General features: G+C 36.7%; 1 long non-coding RNA gene across 1 annotated transcript in view; it reads left to right on the top strand.

Annotated features, from left to right (window-relative positions):
* Window positions 1–16,507, top strand: part of LOC145512143 (uncharacterized) — a 65,537-nt gene that overhangs the window by 16,174 nt on the left and 32,856 nt on the right. Inside the window, exon 2 of the long non-coding RNA XR_014058329.1 lies at window positions 15,099–15,205. This is a non-coding gene — a long non-coding RNA (uncharacterized LOC145512143). The remainder of the gene's footprint in view (window positions 1–15,098; window positions 15,206–16,507) is intronic.

The following is a 16,507-nucleotide window of genomic DNA, read 5'->3' on the forward strand; positions in this document are numbered from 1 at the left end:
GGGTCGCAAAGAGTAGAACACGATTGAGCAACGGAACAACAACAACTGTGCCACTTGGGAAGCCCAGGAGAACCTGTACTGAGATCCAAATGATAGTGAGGATTTCGAGTCCTTGTAAGTTTCATGAATGTTTTCAAATTAGGTTTCTTGTTTCATGACAGATGTCTGAGAATTTAGGTCTCCATCAGTGCATGTGATTGAAAACAATCTAGCATATTTCTTAGGAAGACTATTAACTCCATGTGTAAACCTTTCTGTTTCCCACACATGAGCTGATTTTCTTTAGGGCAAAGTTGTTCAGTTTCTCAGTCATGTCCAACTCTTCCTGGCACCATGGACTGCAGCACACCAGGCCTTCCTGTCCTCCACCATCTCACAGAGTTTGTGCAAACTCATGTCCATTGAGTCAGGGATGCCACCCAACCATCTCATCCTCTGTCGTCCCCTTCTCCTCCCACCTTCAATCTTTGCCAGCTTCAGAGTTTTTCCTAATAAGTCAGTTCTTCACATCAGGTGCCCAAAGTATTGTAGCTTCAGCTTTAGCATGAGTCTTTCTAATGAATATTCAGGACTGATTTCCTTTAGTATTGGCTGGATTGATCTCCTTGCAGTCCAAGGGACTCTCAAGAGTCTTCTCCAACACCACAGTTCAAAAGCATCAATTCTTCAGTGCTCAGCTTTCTTTATAGTCCAGCTCTCACATCCATACATAACTCCTGGAAAAACCATAGCCTTGACTAGATGGGCCTTTGTTGGCAAAGTAATGTCTCTGCTTTTTAATATGCTGTCTAGGTGGGTCATAGCTTTTCTTCCAAGGAGTAAGCATCTTTTTATTTCATGGCTGCAGTCACCATCTGCAGTGAATTTGGAGCCCAAGAAAGTAAGGTTCGTCCCTGTTTCAGTTGTTTCCCTATCTTTAGGGCAAAGACTAAGGCTTAATTGAAGGCTGTTGATAACTGAGTAGGAGCATCATCCTTCTTCTCTCTAGGATCTCAAACATGCAATTAGCAACTCCTCCAATAATAACAAATACAAGCACAGTAAACGCTTGTGCCATGAACAAGGCTGCCTGTAGACACATGAAAAGAAAAATTGGAGGTTGTTATGAGCTAGTTATGTTACCCCCTAATTTTCCCAATCCTGCTCTAATTTCCAGAAGATCTTTAGCAAATTAAGAGCAGACTGCTACTAATACTTACTTTCAGTTGTGTCTGACTTTGGTGACCCTGTGCACAGTGGCCTGTTAGGCTCCTCTGCCCACAGGGCTTTCTCAGGCAAGGACACTGGAATGTTACTCCTCCTCCAGGAGACTGTCCCATCCTGAACACGTGTCTCCTGCATTGCAGGTGGATTCTTTGCTTGCTGAGCCTCAGGGAAGCCCCATTTCTTATGCACCTTTTAGATTGTCTAACGTCTGTTTTCATTTTTAATTATTCTGTTTTGCATTTGTTTGTTAGGCCACTTCAGGTGTAGATTTTTTAAATTATTAATCTATTATCTCTGAAACATTCAAGGTAATAATATACTCAAGGTTGAAAGAAAATAAACATACTGGAAAATGAGCATACTGAGAAGAACTCTTTTCTCCTTATCTTTAAAAATGGCCATATTAATCACTGTGAAAATGAAAATCATGAATGGTTTAGAAACTGAGATGGAAGATGACAGGAAATCATTAGAAAAATCAATATGATTAAATGATGAAAGATGAAAGCATCATACTTCTAAGAAATGTACAAATATCAAATAGGTAGTTTAGCTTTCAAAAAGCAGCATTATTCTACTCTAGGGGGAAACAGGAAATTGAGGTATAAAGCATGATAATGGGGAATGTAAAGTAAAAATTCAGTGTTTTTCAGAGTGAAAATGATGCTGAGTTCCAGGAAAGATGGAAAATTGTGATGGATTACAGCATTCCACTTGAGAGTTTTCCTGATCACAGTGCATTACAATATCTGTATCGGTATGTGTTTATACATGTGTAGTGCGGTGGTCTGAGGAGATCTTACAAATAGCTGAAAATAGAAGAGAAGCAGAAAGCAAAGGAGAAAGGGAAAGAAATACCTAACTGAAAGCAGATTTCCAGAGGATAGCAAGGAGATAAGAGAGGTTTCTTAAGTGATCAATGCAAAAAACTGGAGGAAAGCAAAAGAATGGGAAAGATTAGATATCTCTTCAAGAAAATTGGAGATACCAAGGGAACCTTTCTGGTAAAGAAGGATACAATAACGAACAGAAACAGCAAGGACCTAACGGAAGCAGAAGAGATTAAGAAAAGGTAGCTAGAACACATAGAACTAAACCAAACAGTCTTAATGACTGGGATAACCACGATATTGCGGTCACTCATCTAGAGCCAGACATTCTGGAGTGTGAAGTCAAGTGGGCCTTAGGAAGTATCATTGTGAACAAAGCTAGTGGAAGTGATGGAATTCCAGCTGAGGTATTTGAAATATAAAAAGATGTGCAATTAAAGTGCTGCACTCAATACGCCAGGAAATTTATAAACTCAGCAATGGCCACAGGACTGAAAAGGTCAGATTTCATTGCAATACCAAAGAAAGACAATGCCAAAGAGTGTTCAAAATACCATAAAATTGCACTCATCTCACATGCTAGCAAAGGAATGCTCAAAATCCTTCAGCTAGGCATCAGCAGTACTTGAACAGAGAACTTCCATATGTACAGCTGGATTTAGAAAAGGCAGAGAAATCAGAGATCAAATTGCCAACATCCCTTGGATCATCGAAAAAGCAAGAGAATTCCAGAAAAACATCTACTTCTGCTTCATTGACTACGCTGAAGCCTTTGACTGTGTGGATCACAAAACACTGGAAAATTCTTAAAGAGATGGGAATACCAGACCCCCTTACTTTCCTTCTGAGAAACCTGTATGAAGGACAAGAAGCATTAGTTAGAACCAGACATGAAACAATGGACTGGTTCTAAATTAGGAAAAGAGTATGTCAAGGCTATATATTGTCACCCTGCTTATTTAACTTTTATACAGAGTACATCATGTGAAATGCTAGACTGGCTGGATTACAAACTGGAATCACGATTGCTGGGAGAAATATCAATAACCTCAGATACCCAGATGATACTACTCTATTTGCAGAAAGCAAAGAGGAAATGAAAAGCCTCTTGATGAAAGTGAAAGATGAGAGTGAAAAAGCTGGCTTAAAACTCAGCCTTCAAAAAACTAAGATCATGACATCCGGTCCCACACTTCATGGCAAATAGATGGGGAAAAAGTGGAAACAGTGGCAGATTTTATTTTGTTAGTCTCCAAAATCAATGAAGACAGGGACTGCCATCATGAAATTAAAAGATGTTTGCTCCTTGGAAGAAAAGCTATAACAAACCTAGACAGTGTATTAGAAAGCAGAGACATTACTTTGCCAACAAAGGTCCATATGATCAAGGCTATGTTTTTTCTAGTAGTCGTGTATGGATGTGCGAGTTGGACCTAAAAGAAGGCTGAACACTGAGGAATTGATGCTTTCAAATTGTGGTGCTGGAGAAGACACTTGAGGGTCTCTTGGACAGCAAAGAAATCAAACCAGTCAATAAAAAGGAAATCAACCCTGACTATTCATTGGAAGGACTGATGCTGAAGCTTAATCTCCAATACTTTGGCCACCTGATGTGAAGAGCCAACTCTTTGAAAAGACCCTGATCCTGAGAAAGATTGACTGCAGGAGAAGAATGTGGTGACAGAGGGTTAGATGATTGAATGGCGTCATCTGAGATAATGGAAATGCTCTCTTGATCAAGGTGGTGGTTACATGAGTGTTCAAGTGACCCAAATTCATCACTGGTAAAATTAAGATTTTACTCCAAATAAAAAAAAGTGAAACAAAAACATTTATAAATTATCTTCCAATTAAAAATGAATTTAAGAAAAATATTAAAAAGAAAAAAAGCATTTTAATTTCTCTTAGAAAGCTGAGATGACTCATCTGTGATATAATTTTAATAAAGGAAATACTAAAGAGTATTCTTTATCAGAAAATTAGCTTCAGGAAGAAGAATAGAGAAGCAGGAAGGAATAAGGGACAATGTAAAAAGTAAGTATATAGGCAAATCTAGATACAAAACCATTTTAATTGTTTTACTGAGTTAAAAATGTGTATCAGTTCAGTTCAGTTCAGTTCAGTCGCTCAGTCGTGTCCGACTCTTTGCGACCCCATGAATTGCAGCACGCCAGGCCTCTCTGTCCATCAGCAACTCCCGGAGTCTACCCAAATCCATGTCCATCAAGTCGGTGATGCCATCCAACCATCTCATCCTCTGTCGTCCCCTTCTCCTCCCGCCCCCAATCCTACCCAGCATTAGGGTCTTTTCCAATGAGTCAACTCTTCGCATGAGGTGGCCAAAGTATTGGAGTTTCAGCTTCAACATCAGTCCTTCCAATGAACACCCAGGATTGATCTCCTTTAGGATGGATTGATTGGATCTCCTTGCAGTCCAAGGTACTCTCTCAAGAGTCTTCTCCAACACCACAATTCAAAAGCATCAATTCTGCGGCACTCAGCTTTCTTCACCGTCCAACTCTCACATCCATACATGACCACTGGAAAAACCATAGCCTTAACTAGACGGACTTTTTTTGGCAAAGTAATGTCTCTGCTTTTAAATATGCTATCGAGGTTGGCCATAACCTTCCTCCCAAGGAGTAAGCGTCTTTTAATTTCATGGCTGCAATCACCATCAGCAGTGATCTTGGAGCCCAAAAAATTAAGTCTGACACTGTTTCCACTGTTTCCCCATCTATTTCCCGTGGAGTGATGGGACCAGATGCCATGATCTTAGTTTTCTGAACGTTGAGCTTTAAGCCAACTTTTTCACTCTCCTCTTTCACTTTCATCAAGAGGCAAATAAATTTAAAAGTTTAAGGTAGCATTCAGAGAAAGAATAGATATGTTGAGGTAAAGTTCTCTAAGGTCACTGAGTCATGGGAAAATTGCATGTATATGTTTTATACATCAAAATTTTAGATTGTGATCTCTATGAGAACTGTAAAAGTAATCATAGAAGATACTAGCAAATTATAAGAAAAAGTTGTTTGCTTTACAAATAAGTAGACAAGAATGAAGGTATACAATGAAAATGATATACAGGCACTTAAGTATTTAGGATGATGTGCATGGTTGTGGGCAACTTTTTTTTGATACATGTCAAAAATACAATAAACATGACCAGAATGATAGATGGAAAGATATATGTGTGTGTGTGTGTGTGTGTGTGTGTGTGTGTGTGTATATTTCAACATGAGAGAAAGATGCTGCACTTAAGTCCAAATATGTCAATGGTTACATAAAACCATTTTAATTAATTAAAAAGAAATAGTATCAGATGAATTTAAAAAGGAATAAAATGAACAAAGAAAAAACATTTCTGCTTACAACCTGCTTTAAATATGAAGATACAGAAGAAAAATAAGAAAGCAATGGAACCGATCAATGTTAATCAAAAGAAAAATCATGTGACAATACTATTAATAGACAAATAGAATTTCAGGGAACATTAATAAGATGAAGAGGCATATTTCAAAATGATATAAGGGTTACTGATCAACATATGTAAAATGTTAAACATGTATTACCTAATACCATAATGTCAAAATATTTGAGCCAAATGGGCAGAAACCAAAAGGGTAACTATTCAAATTCACAATGATACTCGAAGATTTTAACCTGTTTCTCTTAGTCATAACAGAATAAGGAAAAAAAAACTAATCTGTAGGAAAAAGAAAGTGTGCTAGTCACCCAGTTGAGTCCGACTGTGGGACTGGATGGACTGTAGCTCACCAGGCTCCTCTGTCCATGGGATTCACCAGGCAAGAATCCTGGAGTGGGTTACCATACTCTTCTTCAGGGGATCTTCCCGACCCAGGGATCAAACCCATGTCTCTCTTGTCTCCTGCACTGGCAGGCAGACGCTTTACCACCAGCACCACCTGGGAAGCCAGGAAAAAAAAAGGTTCACTATAACTGACAATTATCAAACTTTTATATCTAAAAATAGTGCCAACAACTGAAGCACACTTATTTGTTTTAAAGGCACGTGGAATATTTGCAAAAATGAAAATATGTTAGTAAATAAAGCAAGAGTATCTTATCTTACTAAGTTGAATTAAAGATAACCAACAATTAAAAAAAAATTAGGAAATACCAAATACCTGGATATCATGTAGAATACTTCTATTGATACATTGTCAAGGACTTAAACACATACAAAATGAAAATCATAGGATGTTTTAAACTTAGCAAAAGTTGAAAATATGGATCTATCAACTTCTGAAGCAAGAATATTTAGATGCAACTTAGAGAGTTGGTGCACTCCTTTCATTTGTGATGGTGTTAATTCTGTCTCCAGCTCCTAATTTGTTGTGTTGGCCAATTCCTTGTCTAGAAATGACTAATTTGGAACTCTGGTTATCTATTCCTCTCTTTTTTCCCCCATTCCACCCATGACTCTAAGAAGTATCTTTCCTCATGTTTATAACAATGTGCACTGCAGCATTTCATTGCTAGTAATCCATAGATAGTCATACCCATAGAAATTCATTATATCCATTTTTCTATTGTAAAAGTTGAATCAATACTGGCTACAATATACACACAAGAAGTTAGATGATCCAGAATATATATATATATATGTAAGCTCCATCATCATTATCATACTGCCATCACTATTATCATCGTCATTGTCAGAGCAAACACTTTCATATTTATGTCCATAAATGAGGTTCTCTTTTGAATTCTCAATTAATCCTTAGAACAAGTCTATTAGATGGGTACTATTATATAACCCGTTTATACATGAGGACACTCAGGCAGAAAATGATAAGTAAGATATTGGAGTGTATTGCCACTTCCTACTCCAGTTCCATGGCAAAGCATTAAATAAAATAGTGCAGGTAAAACACATAAACATCTTTGTACGCTGGTTGAAAGACAGAGCCTGAGGACAGAGAAAAAGATAGAGACAGAAAAATAAAGCTGTTAAAAGTTAAACTGAAACATACTAACATCATAAGAGTTTGAATAAAAATCATTTTGAATTGGGCAGAATCCAATCTAACAGATAGAAAGGAGACCTGAGGAGCTATACACAATGAAATACTTTTATGTTTTTCTTTTTCTCATTCTGGAGCAATGAATCATTTTACTTTCCTTACTGCTTTTCATACACATTTTTCCCTTTCACTCTTTCTATGCCTAAGTAGTTTTATTTTATTTTGATGTAGATCATTTTTAAAATCTTTCTTTAATCTGTTACACTCTTGTTCCTTTTTTTTAACTGTTTTGGTTTTTTGGCTGCAAGGCGTTTGTGATCTTATCTCCATGACCAGAGATTGAGCCTGCAGCCCCTGCACTGGATGGTAGTCCTCACCATGGGACTGCTAGGGAGGTCCAATGCCCAAGTAGTTTTAATTGCATGCATTGATTAGAATTTTATCCCATAAATCCTTAATTCCTAATAAAACCTAAGAACTGAGCAACTGTGGACAGTATTCTGTGAATTGGCAAATCTATAAATACATTTTGTACTTTCTAGAAGTATATTCTTCTCCACAATAGAAATTCCAATGTGGCACAAAACGTTTTTACTAAAAGACCTAAATATCTTTCATTCCTCTGTAAAAGGAAACTGAGGGTGGACAATTCTGTGTTCAGTAATTAATTTGTCAGTATTTTATCTATTGGAAATGATCTGGATATTCAATGTATATCCACTGTTTAATCTATTTCAGTGTAGATAAATTTTGAGACATCACAATTTTTTTTGGAAACTATTTCTAAGTAAATATACCTTAAAGGACTTCCCTGGTGGCTTAGACAGTAAAGCGTCTGCCTATAATGCGGGAGACCTGGGTTCAATCCCTGGGTCGGGAAGATCTCCTGGAGAAGGAAATGGCAACCCACTCCAGTATTCTTGCCTGGAAAATCCCATGGACGGAGGAGTCTGGTAGTCTACAGTCCATGGGGTTGCAAAGACTCGGACACAACTGAGCGACTTCACTCACGACTTCACTCATACCTTAAAGCATAATTATTGCTGAAAGTATTATTTATAAGGTCTTCCCTGGCAGCTCAGATGGTAAAGAATCTGCCTGCAATGAAGGAATGGCAGCCCATTCCAGTATTCTTGTCTGGAGAATTCCATGGACAAAGGAGCCTGGCAGACTACAGTCCATGGAGATGCAAAGAGTCTGACACAACTGAGCGACTAACACTATTTATAAATTTTTATTTTATGTCTACTTAATTTACTTGTTTTTGACAATTATATTTAGGTTAGCCATGAATATTTCATGACATCATACAGCTAACCATCATCCTATGGTATCTTTATTACTGACAATTTCTGTATATAACAAAGTAAGCAGGTTGAAACCAGCTTTTATTTACCAAAGATTATCCTAGTTCATGTAATCTTGAAAAACATTTGGGTTAGATTCTGTATTTCTGAAAGTATACTCGATTTATATTATGCTTGTTTGACTTTAAACCAATTAAATAGAGCTCTTTACAAAATAATTTTGGGAATGAGATTCAGAAAATTTCACATGTATAAAATGAATATGCATGCATACTATAAGCATGCATACAGACACAAACAGAGATCTTAGAGCTTTTATTTTAAAATTTTAACCATGAGACAGGTGCAATAATGCAAAAATCGCTATTTTATAAAAGAAGAGTTGGATCTAAATTGTGTTTCTGCAGATGGAATAAATGAAAGTTATCTCCTCAGACAGCTAAAGCTTTTTACTAATAATTGTGAAAGAGAATTTTGAGGTTTTTTCTTGGCCAAGTTTTCAAAACAGGCCTTTTTCCCCCCCTCTCCTTCTGATAAGATTACTTGGTTTCCAGAGAAGTACAGGCAGAATACTTCTATCAGAAAAGACACAGAAAAAGGAAACAACTTCCATGAAGAAGGATTTTTTTCTCCTAAGTCCGGGTGTTTTACAACATTTGTTTATCTTCTAAGATAAACAGGAGAGATTTGGGTATTTGTAAAACAATAGATGGACTTTGGAGCCACCTCTCTGTGCTTGTAAAGACTTGAATTGCAAGACAAGTATGTGTGCTCAATCACTCAGTGGTGTCTGACTCTTTGAGACCCCAGGGACTCTGCTGCTAAGCTGCTAAGTCGCTTCAGTCGTGTCCGACTCTGTGCAACCCCACAGACGGCAGCCCATCAGGCTCTGCCGTCCCTGGGATTCTCCAGGCAAGAATACTGGAGTGGGCTGCCATTTCCTTCTCCAGTGCATGAAAGGGAAAAGTGAAAGTGAAGTCACTCAGTCGTGTCCGACTCTTAGCGACCCCATGGACTGTAGCCCACCAGGCTCCTCCATCCATGGGATTCTCCAGGCAAGAGTACTGGAGTGGGGTGCCATTGCCTTCTCCAGGGACTCTAGCCCATCAAGATCTTCTGTCTATGAAGTTTCTGAGGCAAGAATATTGGAGTAGGTTGCCATTTCAAGCCTGCATCTCTTGCTTTTCCTGCATTGACAGGCAGATTCTTTACCACTGAGCTCCCTGGGAAGACATGTATAGTTGTTTGTAATTCCTCAGATTACAACCTGAACGATAGGGAGGCTGACACAGCTTCCAACTACATCTTCCTCAATTTGCTTCCATGTATATGAGGGAGGAGATCTGCAGCTAAGATGGAAATCAAACATTCCCACATCTAGATGTAGAACTGTGTATCTTCGTAATGTTTTATTAAATTCTTTCACATAAACTTCAGAATATTTTACTTTCCCTTTGGGTACATAGTTTCATTTTGATTGTGTGGGAAAGACCTAAAAATGCTCTCATTAGGCCCTGAATATTAGCTTCCAATTTGGCCAAATTTTGACCACAGAGATACTGTAAAAATATATTTTGAATGCCTTGTCAAGTTTCAGTAAATATTCCTGGACAAACAGTGGTGAACAACTCTATGGCCTCAAGAGGCATCCCAAAAGAGGGTGCAAAATACACTACCCTTTTAAGATCAGTGTCAACAACAACAACAGCAAAAAGTGCAAGATGGCAAATAAGAAAAGAGTCTATTTGGGGTCCAGAGAACTGCAGTTGGTTCTCATTGGTTACTACCTATTTTATACACTGTAGTATATATGTGTCAGTCCCAGTCTCTCAACTCATCCCCCCCTAGTGTCCATACATTTGTTCTCTATATCAGTATCTCTATTTCTGCTTTGCAAATAGGTTCATCTGTACCATTTTTCTACATATATGGAAACAACCTAAATGTCCATCAACAGAAGAATGGATAAAGAAGATGTGACACATATATGCAATGGAATATTACTCAGCCATAAAAGGCACAAAATTGAACCATTTACAGAGACATGAATGGACATAGAGACTGTCATACAGAGTGAAGTAAGTCAGAAAGAGAAAAACAAATTCTGTGTATTAACACATACATGTGAAATGTGTCCCTTGACGTATAACTTAAATGTTATCTTTTCTATTAACCTTTTTACTCATATTTATAATTTTGGTCTATTGTGAACCCTTACACTACATTAATAGATGTTTGCTTTATTCTTTATCACATTAGTTTGGCAGATGACACTCTACAGTTGAGATTCTTATGTTTGAGACGTTGCCCTAAAAATTACTAAACAAATGACCATGGTCAAGTTAGGTTAAACTCCTTATTCCCAGGTGTGCTGCGATTCATGGGGTCATGAAGAGTCGGACACGACTGAGTGACTGAACTGAACTGTACTGAATGTATCTAAAGTTCTACCAAAATCCTAATGTCAGCACGAGATTATATTGGCTAGTGAAGTGAAAGTTGTTCAGTCGTATCCGACTCTTTGCTACTCCATGGACTCTACAGTCCATGGAATTCTCTAGGCCAAAATACTGGAGTGGGTATCCTTTCTCTTCTACAGGTGACCTTCCCAACCCAGGGATCAAACCCAGGTCTCCCACATTGCAGGCAGATTGTTTACCAGCTGAGCCACACGGGAAGCCCAGAAACCCTGGAGTAGGTAGCCTATCCCTTCTCCAGTGGATCTTCCTGACCCAGGAATTGAACCGGGGCCTCCTGCATTGCAGGTGAATTCTTTACCAACTGAGATATCAGGGAAGCCCATATTGGCTAGGACTAGTGTAATAAACAACGGCAGTAAAGTTTGTTGAGTGTTTATTAGGTCTCAGATTGTTATGAATTCCCTGGTTGATAAAACATCATGGAGTCCTTCTTCTGTGGCAGAAGTACTGGATATCGTACCCTCTAATATGTGTTTGTGATGACATTTACTCTTGATGATGGAACGGATATATTGGAAGCTTACCTCATGAATTCTGAAAAATTCTTCCAGATTCAAACATCAGAAGTCTTAATCGATGATGACCTTCAGCAAAGTATGGATATGAACATGGGCATGTTTTGTCCTCCAGTAGCAAAAGTTGATGCATCTCCATGGTTGGACTGTTTCATCAAGTCATACAATGTTGTGAGCAGAATGGAGCAGCAAACTTGCTATCAGATTTCTGACACCACAGTTGCAGATGATGTTATCTAATTTTGACATTCAACTTTGCATAGGCAAAATATTGCAATTTTAGAAAAAATTATCATTTTCTATGACTCTGCTATAAAACACATAAAAGATCTAGCTCTGTGGTTTACTTTCCATTTTAACTAGTATCTATTTTTTTTTTTGACAAATAGGCATTGTCTTATATTAATGCACTTTTAGTAAATTAAAAATGTTCCTGTTGCTCAAAAAATCCAATATGATAGTTCTGAGGGTTATAAAAGAGAGACATCAAATAACTAAGGATTGTGTTTTCACTTACTGTTTATTCTTCTCCTTTTGAGAGAAGCTATTTTGTTACTCTACCCTAAAAATTGGAGTAGGAAATGGCAACCCACTCTAGTACTCTTGCCTGGAAAATTTCATACAAGAGGAGGAAAATTCCATGGACAGAGGAGCCTGGTGGGCTAAAGTCCATGGGGTCTCAAAAAGTCGGACATGACTGAGCAGGGGCATGATGTATTAATTAATGCAAATCCAATACCATTCATGTTATTATTTTCCACATATAATAGTTGAGAAATGTAATGCCCAGAGGAATTTTAAACTTATAAGGCAGGCCATGACTTTAAGCAAAATAAGTTTACTACAGAACCTGTGCTCAGTAGCTTCCGTGTGTCCGTTTCTTTGCCACCCTCTGGACTATAGTCCTCCAGGCTCCTCTGTCCATGGGACTCTTCAGGCTAGAATACTGGTGTGGGTTGCCAAGCCCTCCTCCAGGGGATCTTCCTGACCCAGGGATTGAAACTGCATCTCCTGTGTCTCCTGTATTGCAGGCTGATTCTTTACCCACTGAACCACCTGGGAAGACCTGTTATAGAATCTAGACTCTACAAAAACTGTGATTTTCTAACATGATATAAAATACACAGGGAGATATATAAAATGAAGCAGACTGGTAGAAAATATTTTAACTTTTTGTAATCCATTTTCAGAAAGTTAACTTATAGATAACATATTGTTCTTTTTTCTTTCTTCGGTTTTCATAAATGAGAAAATGCTGTCTTCCGTTTAAAGAACCAATGTTTACTTCTAATTCTATTCTGAGCTCATTAAATTGCATTGTTTTCCCAGTTAGAAAGTAGACAGAATGTTATGCTTGAATATGATCAGGCTTGAAAAGTCAAATCTTCTGATTTCTTAATAGGCATCACTGGATGGTTTGTAAATTCAATCTATTGTAATGAGATCACTGAGGAAAATTATGTTAATATTGTCTAACCTGAACTAGATAAGGTTCATTAACAGAGCTGTTTTGCAAATCAACTATGCTATGTTTTACATAATCATGCAAATTGCTGTTGTATCTATCCATTCTATGCAGTGAATGATATTCAAAGTAATTCTGCACTTGTTGTGAAGATTTAAATTACAAGGGCATTTAGCAGTTTTCTTATGGTAGATGTCAAATAAACAAAAGTTATCAAGCACGTTAAAAAACCACATATATACCAAACTGTTTAGTCTCATCTTAAGGTAAATCTAATTTCATAAGGCATGATAAAAAATAAATACTTAACCTTGAGAACAGGGAATGATGTGGGAAGACACTGATTACTTTCTCAGAAAATTTGATTAGATAATTTTACTGTGCTTAGGATGTCAAACAAATAAGTACTACTGAACTCTCTGCCACTTTATGGAAACATAAGAAACAGACCAGTTTTTCACCACTCCAGTGAGGTCAAATATATATGTACATAATACTGGGAGTTTATATTTTTCTCTGTTGAATATTTGTATTACATGGTTCACATAGTTCTTTGCGTTCCTGAGAGAGAATCTTATGATATAGACCATCACTTGAAAGTGAAAGTCACTCAGTCATGTCCAACTCTTTGTGACCCCATGGACTATACAGTCCATGGAATTCTCCAGGCCAGAATGCTGGAGTGGGTAGCCTTTCCCTTCTCCAGGGGATCTTCCCAACCCAGGGGTCAAACCCAGGTCTCCCGCATTGCAGGCGGATTCTTTTACCAGCTGAACCACAAGCGATGCCCAGTAATACTGGAGTGGGTAGCCTATCCCTTCTCCAGTGGATCTTCCCAACCCAGGAACTGAACCAGGGTCTCCTACACTGCAGGCAGATTCTTTACCAACTGAGATATCAGGGAAGCCCAGATTATCGCTTAATTGAATCTAATATCTCTCTAATTTTTAAATTCCTTGTCACAGAGACTTATTTCTATTTATATAATTGACTACTCAAAGTTTAATTATGGAAACAATTTTACAAATACCTAAAACACAGATTTTGGCCCACAAATCAAGCACGATTTTCTTCCCATTCATGTAATTTCCCCATTTGAGAATTATATTTGCTAGGTGAGCCCACCTAGCGTAACAAGGTGGCATATAATTGAACTAACCTTTTGAAGAGTTGGGGTAACAGAAATGCACATAGGGAAAAAATGTGTGAATTCTATAAATGGGAAAGGACTTATAACAATAAAAGAAAAAAGAATTTACATATGTAGATTTTGGGGGATATTAGTGAACCAGAAGATGTGGGATAGAGATGAGGTCATAAAATCATTGTGAAGAGTTGAAATTGATCCTGTTGGCCATGGTAAGGAATTGGACTTTATTTTAATAAGAGAAGTTATTTGAAGATTTCTTTAGAGTGACAATAGAGTGCAATGGTTTAGGATTTAAAAACCTAACTCTGGATTCTGTGAGATTGCATTTTTGAATTTGGATAGACCATTTAATAACTACTGCAGCAGGAAAGACAAAAGATTATAATGATTTAGATTAGTATAGCTGCATAGAATAGCTGTAAAAGGAGGAACATTTAAAAAATATTTTAGAATGATAAGCAATAGAACTTCTTATGGAATGTACTTCAAAGAGGATAAAAATAGGAGATATTAACAAAGATGGGTCTTCATCAACTGGATGGGTTGTCAGCCCAGTTAATAAAATGTAAAGTCTTCAGGAAAAAATGGATTTTGGTCAGGGCAAGGTATTAAGATGTATGTTTTGGATAAATGTGTGAGATGCTTCTTAAACACAGATATGCAAATATCTATCCCTCTTGGCAGATTTTGAGTAAAGACCCTCTTCACTACCACGATCTTGAGATGGAGCTGTATCTAGCTTTCCCTGCCACTTTTGTACTTCCCAAGCTGCTTTAGAAACTCAAATTCATCAACCTTAACTTCCTGGTCTGCAGCTATTTCTAATCCAAGGTACTTGCCAGTGTTCATGAAAAGATGAACACTTGTTCATTTTTGCAGAAATTTTAGTATATTTTAGTATAGCATTTCTAATTTGAATATAACATTTTTTGCACTGTTTTAAAACTCAATTTCTTTCCAACCTTTCCATGCAACTTTTAACCAGACAACCAACTCTGATTTATTCTATTTTCATAACACAATACATTGGCCTTACTTGTGTGAACATGAGTGATTTTCACTAAAGTTTTTTCATAATGACTTAATTATATATTTGTCTAGTTATTGTATATGACTGAATGTTGTATCCATATTTATTTTCAATCCTGTAATTACAGGGCCTTCCCCCATGGCTCAGCGGGTAACAGATCTGTCTGCAATGCAGAAGACACAGGAGATGTGGGTTTGATCCCTGGGTTGGGAAGATATCCTGGAAGAGGAAATGGTAAGGATTGTTTATTCTTTACATCCTCTATAAAACTGATCCTCTGCTTGGTAAATAATATGTACTCAGTATTTGTTGAATTAAGTTGAACCCCATTCCACAAGGACAGAATTTATCTAATGGAGAGGGATCTTTTGAAGTAAATATTTTGACAAAGTTTTGCACAGTATGTATACTTTTACTTGATGAATTTATTTCATTTCTATATTCTGTTGTTCTAGTCCAATTAGTATGTCATTGCTAAAGTTGTTAGGAGAATTTTATCTTTAGAATATAGTTGTACAGTTTAAAGATCTATTTGATTTTAATTTTCAGAGGTTCTTTTGTGAATAAAAATTTAGCCAAGTAAATAAAATATGCTATTATTTCTTTCTGTTTCTTACATGAAAATAATGAGGAAACAGGAAAAACATAGTGCAAAGTCAGTTATATTATCTACTTCTTACATGTTTGTGAATCGTTTTATGTTCTGGTCAATTAATCGTATTTCCTTAGAAAGCATTTGTAGAATGCAAGATTTCAGGTAGTAGGTCACTGAATGCTAAGAGAACTAAAAAGTCAACAACAAAATAAATTTTTAAACTATAAATCTGAAATGAGTCCTGCATTGACAAGTGAGAAAATTATGTACGTTGAAATCTCAGCAAGTTTTAATTAATGCCTAAAATTTTATGTTAATACAGTAAAAAAATATATATAAAAGGACCAATAATAATCTGTGTAATTAGTATATTTTTTTGAAACAGACAGATTTGTAGATCTGGGAAACCCTGCCTTATTTTGTCCATACTGTAAATTGATTAAAACTTGATGATGACTTTTCAAGTGACTTACAATTAAATAAAAAGGTTATTAAAGTTTGTATTTATCATTTGATACATAATTTTAATGACTATAATTTAATGTAGTAGAGTTGACTTCAAATGAACTTACTTGCTTTTATCTCTCTTCAGCATATCCCCAAATTTCTGGTAGAAAAGATAATATTTGTGCTTTCCACTTCTCCATGGAAATTTAACAGCTTTGATTTTTTTTTTCATAAAAAAAGTGCTGTGATTACTAATAGAAGTAATTTATTTAAATGTTAATTTAATATGGTACTTGGAAAAACTTCTCATTTTTCTCTAATTTTTTTATTTTTCAAGAATAATTAGTGCTTATTTGTTTTACAATATTGCAATTAGATCATTCTCTCTTTCTTCCTCTCTCTCTCTCACAGGCACACACACTCACACATGCACATACATCCTCTATACAAAAAATATATTTCTTCCTAAAATCAGAGTAGGTTATCGTCCTAAA

The sequence above is a fragment of the Giraffa tippelskirchi genome, chromosome 7 (genome assembly GCF_054371585.1).
Source record: "Giraffa tippelskirchi isolate mGirTip1 chromosome 7, T2T-mGirTip1v1.2.pri, whole genome shotgun sequence".
Taxonomy (NCBI): domain Eukaryota; kingdom Metazoa; phylum Chordata; class Mammalia; order Artiodactyla; family Giraffidae; genus Giraffa; species Giraffa tippelskirchi.